The sequence below is a fragment of the Varroa destructor genome, unplaced genomic scaffold, assembly GCF_002443255.2.
Source record: "Varroa destructor unplaced genomic scaffold, Vdes_3.0 BEIS01000007.1, whole genome shotgun sequence".
NCBI lineage: Eukaryota > Metazoa > Arthropoda > Arachnida > Mesostigmata > Varroidae > Varroa > Varroa destructor.
Genome location: NW_019211460.1, coordinates 27,737,204 through 27,749,234, shown reverse-complemented (window position 1 = coordinate 27,749,234; position 12,031 = coordinate 27,737,204). Strand labels below are relative to the sequence as shown.

The 12,031-nt window shown below is 37.7% G+C and overlaps 1 long non-coding RNA gene across 1 annotated transcript; it reads left to right on the top strand.

Annotated features, from left to right (window-relative positions):
* The first annotated feature begins 1,894 nt into the window (after positions 1-1,894).
* Positions 1,895-10,137, top strand: LOC147754527 (uncharacterized). The gene is made up of 3 exons (XR_015317530.1): positions 1,895-2,710; positions 4,948-7,899; positions 8,122-10,137. It is a non-coding gene; the product is annotated as an uncharacterized LOC147754527 (long non-coding RNA).
* The last annotated feature ends 1,894 nt before the right edge of the window (positions 10,138-12,031 follow it).

The window sequence follows — 12,031 nt, the reverse complement described above, 5'->3', positions numbered from 1 at the left end:
TACTGAGCCAGGCTACCCAGCGATCGAGTCCGTGGGCGGCGAGAAACATGATACAAAGTATAAGGTTGTCTATACTTAGTACAGGCACAGCATTCATTAGGTTTACGAAAATCCTGTAATTTACATAGGCGATGGCAAAAACTGTGCACGGCATAACGTGTCATTAGACGAGCTAGCTAATACCGGTGTTCGGTCGTTGATCATATTTTGATGCAATGCATGCTTTTCAATAGTAAATCTCAGACTATCGTTTTCAAACCGTAATCTTGTGCCATATAAACTTGTCTATAGTTGTTTACGGAAAAATATGTAGACTCAAATGCAGGAAAATTTCTGAATAGTTAATATTTTCTTTGCTACCCATGACAAATATGAATGGTGTTTTGTCAGGAGATGCTAGACATTTCCTCTTTTACTAACAAGCTGCCTTTTTGGCACGATCGCGTAGTCCCTCAGCTCGACCGTACATAATTTAATTATTAGATTTATCCGGATCACGAGCCAGCAGGACACATGGCTTCACAATCACAACCCTTCAGAGTTAGGCATTACAATGTAAATAAATATTGATGGGATGTAGAGTTTTATAGAGCAAAGGTGCCATTCTTTACGGCAAGTGACAATCCTCTGTTAGTAACACCAAACGAGGCTACGGTCGTAACAATCTAATAAACGATGTTAAAGTGAATAAAATCCTATGCAAATTAACTAAAGCTCTAACATGATTTGCCTTAATTCGAAAAGGCCGTGAGTGTCGCTCTGATGGGCTGGTTCCTAGTGCTGGGTCAGTCTATACTAAGAAAAAGAACTCACAGCAATTACTGTTGAAGGAATTTGGTTTCGCCAACAAGCAAGGGCTCAAAAGCCGTTGTTGTCAGTTATTATTGGTCAGCTAGCGTGGGTAATGAGAATGAGATGCTGGGTGAAAATATTCTTCATTTGTGAGATAAGCCTATATCTTCGTGTGGCTAAGGGAAAAACGATTATGAGCGTATTCTGCATACAACTGAGTATATTTGGAGTTCTGGATAGTGGCACATTATATGAATGATCAGTGCAACTCGACAAGCTATTTTGTCGCTCTCTTTCAAAGCTGTCCTTTGAGCTCCTAATGAAAGCCTTGGCTAGATGTCATATGCAAGCATCATCTGGCAGGCCGCATTACACAATGAGCAAACGCACCCGTATCATTACTCCATGCCTATATGGGCTTCGTTGGTACCTGAACATATACGTGTACATATATATATATACATATATATATACTCATGTATTAAGAATTAGCGACACTTGCTACGAATTCCATAGCGTCTGGCGCTTTAGCAATAGCGCAGGCAATTGTACAAAGAAATAAACGCTGTCACGTACTCATTTCATGGAATGAGGAGGCAAGGCCTGGACAGGAGAGGAAGGAGCGCAGACATGAGACTTGAGTGTTTTGCGTTCACCATGTGCTGATTTCGACACTGACAGTGACAAAGGCATTTTGTTCATACAAAAGACGCGCCACAAATATCATGGAGTAATAGAGGTACAACAAATGTCATATTAATTCCAGATCTAGTTGTACACATTTAAGCGGGGCCACCGACCAAAATTTGTTTCAAGCACCTGCTCCGTATATAACATTTTACAGTGACAATAGGCCTTTATTACCAATAACCACATAGATGAGAGGCTATTAAGAAGCTTCCTTACAAACAATATGTGCACGTATTTTTGTAATTTGCACGTACGGTTTTGTCAGTTAAGCACTCTTTCTATTTACTTTCTGACGGTATGCCATTTCTTATGCATTCTGCTGGCTGGTGAGCCAACCACATAGATTGGTTGAGATGCTGAATGCGTAACAGCTCGACAACATTCAAATATAGGGTCCGAGTGCACATTGTCATTATGCACGAATGAAATGGGAATAGGGGTGCAGATCTGAATCGGTTTTGCTGTGGAAAGTGCCTTCTTAGATCGAAACACGTAGAACATATGAAATACGTTTGAAGCAAGGTGTCTTAAGTGTTTGCAGCGTTACGCTGCGGTGCGAGAATGAGACAGTACGACAGGATTGGCTTTTACCTTGAGAACACACTGTCTATTTAGAAAAAAAAAAGCATAAAATAATGTTTCTAAAGCTTTTTCGTCTTACCATGCGTCACTTAGGAGCTAAACAATGTACTAACATTACTATTATTTATGATTACTCAGCTAAAGCAATGAACTTTCTTATTCTTTTCTTCGATCATCTCACCGCTACGATACGTACGGTAATATCAAATTGTACGAGTTGTTTTTCTCGTGTAGTTAAACAGTGTTCCTAATTTAATTCTTGTTAGAGCGAGGCGTCTCAGTCCGAACAAACAATATTAGTACATTTACACTCATTGGGGATGAGAAATGACCGTGTCCGTATCCATTCTCAAGGTGTGTCACTTTTATAACAATAGTTCAGTTTGACCGGCGCAAAAGACTAGGACGAGCCTTTTTTTAGTGATGAAACAATATGTCTCTAATTTCGACATGCTGTATTCCGCCAGCGCTGTGGCTTCAACAGGATCTCCGCTCCATTATTAAGTTGAATCGCGTTGATAAGTGCATGACGTAAGGCAAGTACGAGCAAACTTCAGACGAGGTCGTCGAGTTAATGTTGTTTATTTCGTGTTCTATGAACTTGTCATCGAACATCTGTTGTGTTTGTCATCTGTCCTACGTTGAGGTTAGTAAATGAGGTCTTTCTGTGGGATACGTAAAGCTTCATGTATTGTTAGTCAGATGGACGGAAATTTCGATTACGCTTTTCTACGCTGTGGCCTTCTTTTTTTGTCATAGACCAATTGTTGTTTTAATATTAGAGGATAAAATGACGTTTTTTTTTTTAGGTAAACACGTTAAGTTATATTTGAGATGTTATCAGTTGACTCAGCTGTCCGGTTGTCATATGCTTCCTGCAAAGTTAACGATTTCCAAGATGAACGAGATCTAATTGTTAGCAACATCGAAAATCATAAATTGTATTATGAGCGACTGCAACGAAGTTGTTTTCATCTGTCTTTTTTTTTTATTAGTAGTTAACGTCTAAAATGCAGAAGATGCGAATTTCAGGCATTTGACAGGAACTTTGCTCTGGTTTATTTATTTAGCACGTTACCTTAACTGTACAAAATGAAGTTCATGTTTTACATAGCTGTTCTAGCGTTTGCTTTAATTTCAGTAAGTTTTTTTTTTCTATAGTATTTTTACAGTATACAGGGTAGGTTTTCATTCATTTTTACGTATTTTTTTAAAATATGGTTTATCTGCAAAATGCACTATATTCGATCAACCTCTAAACTTTATTATGAAAGTACTGTGACATTCTTCTTTTTAGGACAATAATTATCCACCACAGATTATTTTGTCATAATTGTCTTCAAGTATAGCCACGGTAAAACTTTTGCTATTCTTTGAAATTTCCTCTATTTAATTGAACACCAGTATCGAAACGTTTTCCCTTTTCATTTACTTCAGATGATTTTTTGGCAATAACTTTTTTCAAGCTTTTATTATTTGGCCATTATGCTCTGCTAGTAGCCACGCTATAATTATTTCAGATGAATCTTTTGTGTGTAATTGTTACCTAGATTTGAAAATTTTCGGAAGAAAGTTTTGAGACCCTTCAAGGGATCTCACAGAAACTGATGATTCATAGAATCTGAGGGTGCAACAAAATTTGCAGCGAAACCTGTATACTGAAAATCTAAGCTACGCGCTTTTTCTCCATTTATTTTCTAACCAACTAATATTATGCTTCACAGGAAAAACTTTTGAATCTACATGTGAGAACTTTTCTTCATAATTTTGTAGGAACTTGCAGTGGGCAGAAGATTGAGGTAAATTAGGATTTCGTATTAAGTCCTCAGTGCTTGGTAGCATGCCAGTCTGCAATTATGCAAGGCGGCCTGTTGTCAAAATGTAAAAATCTATTATCATTTTCAGAAATGTTGAGTTTACGAAATCCGAGCACTGTCAGCTCTTACCATCTATTTTGGATGACATATACCGCAGGGGTGTCGAGTAATTATTATCTTGACTCCAAGATATGTAAAACGATCGATGTATTTTATATCTCGGTTTTTTGAGTTAAAATGGCGTCGCCAATGAAGCCTCTTTCATGTATTGGTAAGTGCAGTTTTATATTGAAAATCTACAGAAAGGTCACTTGTACCTACAAGTTTTATCAACGACGCACAGAAGTTAACGGTTTAATAATTCGTTTTTGTGAAGGCGCAAAGCCCATAATGGATCCACAAAGAAAATGATTTGTTCAATGGTAGTGAGAAAAAGGAGCCGCGGTTGTTGACTCATTTGGGATGCAAAAAACTTAAGCGAGATAGGAAAATGATTAACCTACTAAAATAAGTGTGACGAAAAACGATCTTGGTGTAATATTTTTGAACTATTAGAAATTAACGAACTTCTAGGGTCAGTAGCTTAAAAGAGCTTTCCGCTAAAACATTTTCATTTAAACTGATGCTTTAGCAATTAACTGATCGAGTAAGGTAAGATAACCTATATATATATATATATATATATATATATATATATATATATATATATATATATACTGTAGGAAACATAAGTGGCACAACGGGTCAACTTTCCCAAAATCTCGCACCAAGTCACAATTCAAAACAATTTTATCACTTATGGATGACATCAACTATACCTCATACTGTCTACATAATAGCACAAAAAGATTCACGCACAATATTGCAGACGAAGGCCAAATCAACTGTAGAATAGGCAGATATCAACATTCAAAATTACGCCCCAAGGACTTGTTTGTAATAGGAAAAAATAATTTGGAGTGATTTAAGTGACTTTTATCTTAGTACGACATGCTATGAAAAAAGTAACACAGGTTATTTCGTCTCGATATCATTCAGCCCCATTTGATACGGCCCAATCTTGCAGGATCACGAGAAACTGTCAGATCTTCCTTGGACGGACGTCAACGCGTTCATGTGAAGATTATATCAAGAACAAGGTATCTGTAGTTCGCTCTAGTGCAGTCGCGTGCAAACGAGCTGCAAATGGAATTTCATTGGCCAATAGATATGTTGTTGTATTTGTTGTAAAAAAAAACCCCGTAGTTTCGTTCGTCGTCTGTACAGAAGCACGGAGATTGTAAGAGCCGTATAGACAGATGATTTTTAAAGCGAAGAAAGAACAACGTCTTGTAACTGGGATTGATAAGATCAAAGTTCGTAGCGATCTGAAAACCTGATCTGTGCGAATAAGGACTCTACTTAGAGGATATCTGCGCGCTTGCTGTTTATATTTTTAAAGTGAACCATGTTACTGTCTTGAAGCAAGCGTACACTTAGCTAAAAAATTACATAATAAAAAGTTTGATTTATTCGTGAGTATTCACACCTATGTAAACGATCCTAGCTTAATTTTTTCTTCATAAATTGCGATCAATCCATATACACAGGTGTTAAATTGATGAAAATAGCGAATGTCTTCGATGCGTGAAGCGAAAGCGTAGTAATGAAAATAAGACGAACGGCTAAAACCAATAAGCAATCATATCGATTCGCTGTCAAAATCTGACATAGACCGAAGGCCCTGCTGAGGTTAGCTTATCTTAATAGGTGTCTTCATTGGGTAGTTATACAGTGATAAACATTTAACTGTTGTAGCCATTGCCAGTGAGATAGGTCCACTGATTCTGTGACTTGACCCTTTTGTCCGCACAGACATTGATTACTTTTGATATTAGTTGGAAAACAGCTGAGTGCTTCTCATTAGTTAGGTAAGGAAGATCATGTGTAGCGTACATGTATATTTCCTGTTTGTTATAAAGGTCTATGATTATCACTGAAAATGTTTCCGTTTTTTAATGAGTTCTACTTGATGTGGTTCGATTCCTCGAAATTCAGAGCAAAAAGTTTAAAGCTTTTGCAGCCAACGGTCTTTCGATCGAATGTAATCATTTACATAGATTATCATCAGGTGTAAAATTCTTTCGAGCTCAACCTTCGCGAAAAGGCATTGTCTTATCACAATGGGCTTTCAGGATATGCTTTTTGTTTTTGTTTTTAACTTAATTCTAGCTTGAGCCGCACGGAGGAAGTTTGCTAGCTTGTTTGAATACTTCAACGTGTCATTATTGTGATTTGGTCATTTTTACGGCTTTCCGTGTCTGTCAACTGAAGAGACTCGCCATAATGTTCACATCTGCCTCTCTAAAGAGTATTTTGTTTTTTTGTTGTTTTCAAATACATAAAACTCAGCAAGACTTATATTAAGGAAAAACCAATAGTCGTTCAAGCCTTGATGCTGGTTTGATTAAGCGTAATTTCAAACGATTTTTATCGTTGGCTGTTTTAGAAAAGGAAAAAATTCTTCATTCGCTCATTAGAATCGACACGCCCCACCCATCGCGTTGTTGGGGGCTCGATAGATGCTTGCTTATGCGTGTCATATAGTAGATCGTTCACTTTCATTTATAGTTCCATTAAAACCATCCGGTTAACTGGCTAAATCGTCGATTTGATTAGACCAAGGTTAAATATGCCTCTTCATCATTGGAATAGCGAAAATTAACGCATGAAGAATAGCTCTCATCGTGTAGCGTATTCCACATCGAATCTATCGACAACTACATCTACTCAAAATTTTCATAACCCTCTAATAGATGCCGTACAACATTATGCCCCCAAATACAGCCCCTAGTTTACATTGAACGGCTACGAAGGTATGTTGTGGTATTGCAAACTCTGTCCAGTATGGTCCCACTTTCACTCAGTGTGTGTATGGATATGATTATGGCTGTTATTAGATAAACCCGCGGGCTTTGTAACGCACCTGACTATTTCAATTAACACGATTTGTTCGCCTAGGTTAACGAAAAGTTTATATCAAGTACACATTAACAATTAATCTGCTTCTACCTAACTCGTTATCGGTTTGTAATTATTTATGTAGCCAGAGGCTAGATTTGTCTCATTCGTGATATGCTGGCTTTTGATACAGTTTTACAATGTAATTACCGGTTTTTTTTTTAGTGCTGGTTGCTTGGCCCTGTCTCCTTGTGGAACCTACACGAACAGGGCGGGCTGTCGGCCAATTTCGAAATCGAAACAGGAATGTTTTCATTAATAAAATAGCCTAACTTCATCGTTAAAGTTTACGGACTATTTTATTCCTTTTATACGAAACAATTACGCATATTATATGGAATCAAAGCTGGCTCGATTCCCGTGACGTCACCACGGCTTAAAAATGAGTAGTTTTTTTTTTTTTTTTTTTTCGCAATATTGATCTCAAGAATACTTTTCATTGAAGGTATATGTCTTGCTTTTTTATTCAACTGATCGATTGGCTTCAGGAAAACTCCCGTACATAGAGCACCATATTACATTTTCACCTTTAAAACGGCAATTTCGGGCCGAAAATTAAAATATACGTATATAGACATGCATCGCATCTCTATTCAGCAATTGGTGTCAAAATAGCCCTACGCAGACTTCCATGTAAAAAAAACGTTCACGTCAATGCTACCTTCTACAAAAACGCTATTCTATTTGTTTTTGGTCGTTGTCACCGTAAAATAATGAGTTTAGTTAAAGGAAAATTGTGACATTTTTACTAAGCTAGCCAATATTTCTCTGTCGGTGTGAAGAACTAGCGTCAACCATTTTACGTGAAATGAATATGTTTGCTCAAAAAAACACTCAAAAGTAATTTGAAACACTCGTATTTCCAGCCCACTATTAGATTTTCCCATATCGACACCGAAACATCAATTCTGAGTATAAAGAGGTGTATTTTGTATGTTTCAGAGATCTATCGATTAGCGTCAAGAAAAAAGAACACTTACAATAATGAATGGATCACATTTTCAACCTGAAAACTAAGGTATGGATATGGAGGCACGTATTGAATTTTCGGCCGTAGCTTTCGATTTGTGTCTAGGGCAGTCCCTCTCCCTCTATATAGATGATCTCTATGCAAACATTTGGCTGTTATGTGTCAGTAAAAAAAAATTTTCAATAGCATTGCCGTCTCTCGAAAAATTACATTGGAACCTTTATTGTTGCCATGTCTTTTCGGATCGTCGGATTTCCATATACCTTTTAGGTGGCTCGCAGCTTCACACATTCTTCTGTGTGAGTTGTTTAAATTTGGAACCTGAATCTAGAAAACTAGAGTTTGACTCCAATAGATCTGGCGCACGTTATTTATACCGGTCAAGAAGCCATCTTGCAGCTCGTTTCAGCGCAGCTGGCTGTTCATCATCAATTATCTGTTCTCTGATGTCGGTCACTGCTTGAAGACCTACGGGTCGTACCCAGCGCTCACAAAAAGATCATCAAGCTGCTCCGTACCCGATTCTCAATTAGAATAACGTTCTCCTCCGACAATGGCGTGAAACTGATACCTCCATACTCTATTTACTTCAGCTACTCTCGAAAGTCTTTGACGACGATTAAATAACAAAAAAACTACGCCAGTTGTATGTGTCTTGTAGCAAGAACGACGCGGATTCTGAAGTAGTTCCTAAACATTGTAAACCACGTAAGCACTGTCGCATATAAACGAATCGTCGAAGTTTTTCAATACACTATTCATAAGCCGCGTCGAATTATGGTGGATTAGTGAGCAGGTCAACACCTGAATGTATTCGATGATAGCTTGAACACAAGGTCAATAAAGTACATTGTTCGAAGTCTCTGAAAAGCCTTAAATCCATATTGGAAAAAATGCTTTCTAAAACAGTAACGTATCTTAATTGAAAACTATCTTACATTTTGCTGCAACGCCATGACTTCAGCTAATGAGCTATTTTACACGAAGTGTCACCCAATGATCTCGAGGCGTGTTTGTGACGTGCAATACGAAGGCAATTCTGAGTGTTAAAGTGACTTCAAAATAGTTTAATCTGATATATTATTGCAAGATAAATTCATACAGCCACAATCTAGATACGAAACTGAATGAAGATATAATGCAATACGCTATGAAAAATTCACTAAAATTAGACAGTTTTATGCTGCCTCGTTTTCCAGTTGGTTCACCTGCCTTATACCGACTTATAGCGCAATAGCAACCAGTAGCCAATATACAACACAGTGACGTTTTATGTAGTATCGAAGGTTCTATGAATACAAGGTACGCTGTAAAGTCGTCGTAATATTATATAGATTATATGCGATATAAAGATATTCAAGTATCTTAAATTTCGAGTGTTCGGCTCCATTTTTCGGCCAAGGGCGTCGGCTATTTCCGTTAGCGGCTTTTATGTTGCGAAATGTTCTTTTCAGGTAAGCATCAAATGTTGAACAGTAACCCTTTATCGACTGTTGAACTCTGCTATTTTAATGAAGAATACGTTACCGTCAAAAAGTGCAGACAGTTCGTATTTAACTACGTCCTTAAAATTTCAGTTTTAATATAATCACAAAAAAGACTGATGAAACGCGTAAATCTTTAATGTAAAAAGCATACTAGTGCATAATGAACAAGATGTCAGAAATTGGTGCGTACCTTTCGTTTCCCTCTGAAAAATAGAGAAAGCTAATAATAAAAGACTATTCAATATCGTTAGGAAAGTGGTATACTTATTTGACTTCTTAATGGGACATATGCGAGAAAAATTAGGAGACTAAATAAATTATCCCGAAAACCTAACGTAAAGCTTAAAATCAACCTGCTCTCAGTACTAACACGTACGTAATAATAACGCAAATCGTTGTACACATTTTATTCGAAGACCTGCAGTTGCGCTGAAAGCAAACAGACCAAAAAAGGAGCCCAATACTACCTTAGTATTATTTCGAGCAGTTTCATTCTGCTGGGTATCTTACAATGACAATTGATGGATTCGAGTGGATCTACCGAGACATCACGATAGATCGACGTAACAAGAACTATCGCATAAAGGTGCTGGTTTTTACGCAGCCCTGCTGTGTGTCTTGCCTATGCGGCTGCGAACGGTTATAATTTGGGGGACCAACTAATGTCCTGCAGCGTAGGAGTAGGGAGCGCGTTCTGTTTTCTATTTTCTTTTGTTTAACCCAATTATCTATTTGATGTCATGTTTCTCGTAGATCCACAAAGTACCCTCAACTTAGGTCATCAAGCAGGATCGCCTAAAACGCTGATACAACTTAGATAGTTGATAATGATTCCTTAAAAATTCAAGTTTGTTAAACATTTGCGAATCATATAGTTCGTTGAGAAGACCCTATTGGTATTCTAACGTTGTTAGAACTTGAAGGCTCTCATCTCTTCTCTCGTCTATGTTGTGTTTCATTTGACGGCAAATTGCTATGCGGAAATTATATGTATCTATATTTCCGACGTGTTATATATAGGAGTACTGAACAGAAGCACGGATCACACCTAATTCGATTGCTGATTAGCCCGCTATATAGAAATCACGGCTCGCTTTTGATAGGCATTTCGAATTAATAAGCCTTTTTGCCTTGCCAAAGCAGAAGAAGATTCTATGGTTGAAATCAAGATTATGCTTACCTGTTATTACTAAAATTAGATAATAATAAAAATAATGAATGTATAATTGTTGCAATACTTGATTCCAATGTCTTTCGATTAGGCTCACAGAAGTCATCATTTTTCGTTAAACGCCCTGTTTTCTGGATACCGTATGCTTTAATGTGGAAAATTATCGCTGAACTAGACAATTCCTTGACTATAATATATAAGCGCCGAGACACTAGCCATCAGTAGAAGCCCTATTTTTTCTTGTTCAGTCGCATAATACGTAGTTGCGCAGGCAGTTGTATACTCTACATAGCTGCTCGGAGCGAGGCGATCTAGCCATTTTAACCCTAAGTGTTTATCGTGCATATATGGGATTTAAATTTAAGACCCTATTAAGAGGTGCTACTTGGAAAGCGTTGAATAGTGGAAAGTTTACAGACCTCTGGTCTTACACTTTGTAAACTTTGACAGATAAAAGCTAACTCATATTCATACTTTATGCAAACATTTTACGCCTTACTTACCGAACATGACATATTAACGATAACCGTTATACCCGACCCGTTACATTTGCCAACAATAATCATGTTAAGCTGTCGTTCATCTTCACCACCTACCGGTGCCATCTGCGTTTTGTTGAAAAGTAAACGTTTGCAAATTCGCCTGGCATCGTTTCGGACCATGTTTGATAAATAAACCTGACGCGGTGCGGTGTTCTACGAATCTCAGTTAACTGGTAAGTTACGAAACGAGGTTAGTCGCCTTAATAGCCAAATAGACCAGTAAACGGCTCATACCCTTATCCCATGGCCTACTGTGTTCTCCTCTGCAAAGAATTGAGTATCAGCATGCTTGCGTACATAGGAAAATGCGTCACTGGTATAATTCGCTGGATTTGGTTATAGAGAAGATACGCCAACTGCTAATTGAGCGTTATTAACAATGCAAGATTGGAAGCCTTTTGAACACTGCGTGTGTTTATCGAATCGAGTTACCTTTAATTGACAGGCTTGCTGTTTAAGTTTCACTCGGCCTTGAGTCTTCTCTTGGTAATGAATCGTATTATTACTAACAATGCTTAGCTTAATAGCGTCTAGAGCATACATTTTATCACTTAAGGAATTATTTTGAATGTTTTGTCTCATGCGAAAAATTCTGGAAAATTATAATTGAGACGCAAAAGCAGCCTTAATCGACTTGTTTAACACTATCCGCAGCAATAATAAATTCACCTCAGAAAAACAGACTTGACATCTGTATCCTCGCGTCAATCGCCGACATTTTCATCTCACTTATCCGTCTGACCAAAGGCCAGCGGAATTCTTTGTCCTGTTCCAAAACGCGTTACAGGTACTGACCAAGATCATGTACCCGACCGAGCGACTCCATACGCCCCCACCAATATTAAAGCAGTCTTCTTCTGTTGAATCCATACAGAATAGATTCTATTCGTATGAGCCTACTTTTCGACAGGGCTGGAATGACAGAAAGGCCCTAGTCGGCGAGAAATTGAACTGGTCTTGGAAAAAGCTAGTGACGAAAC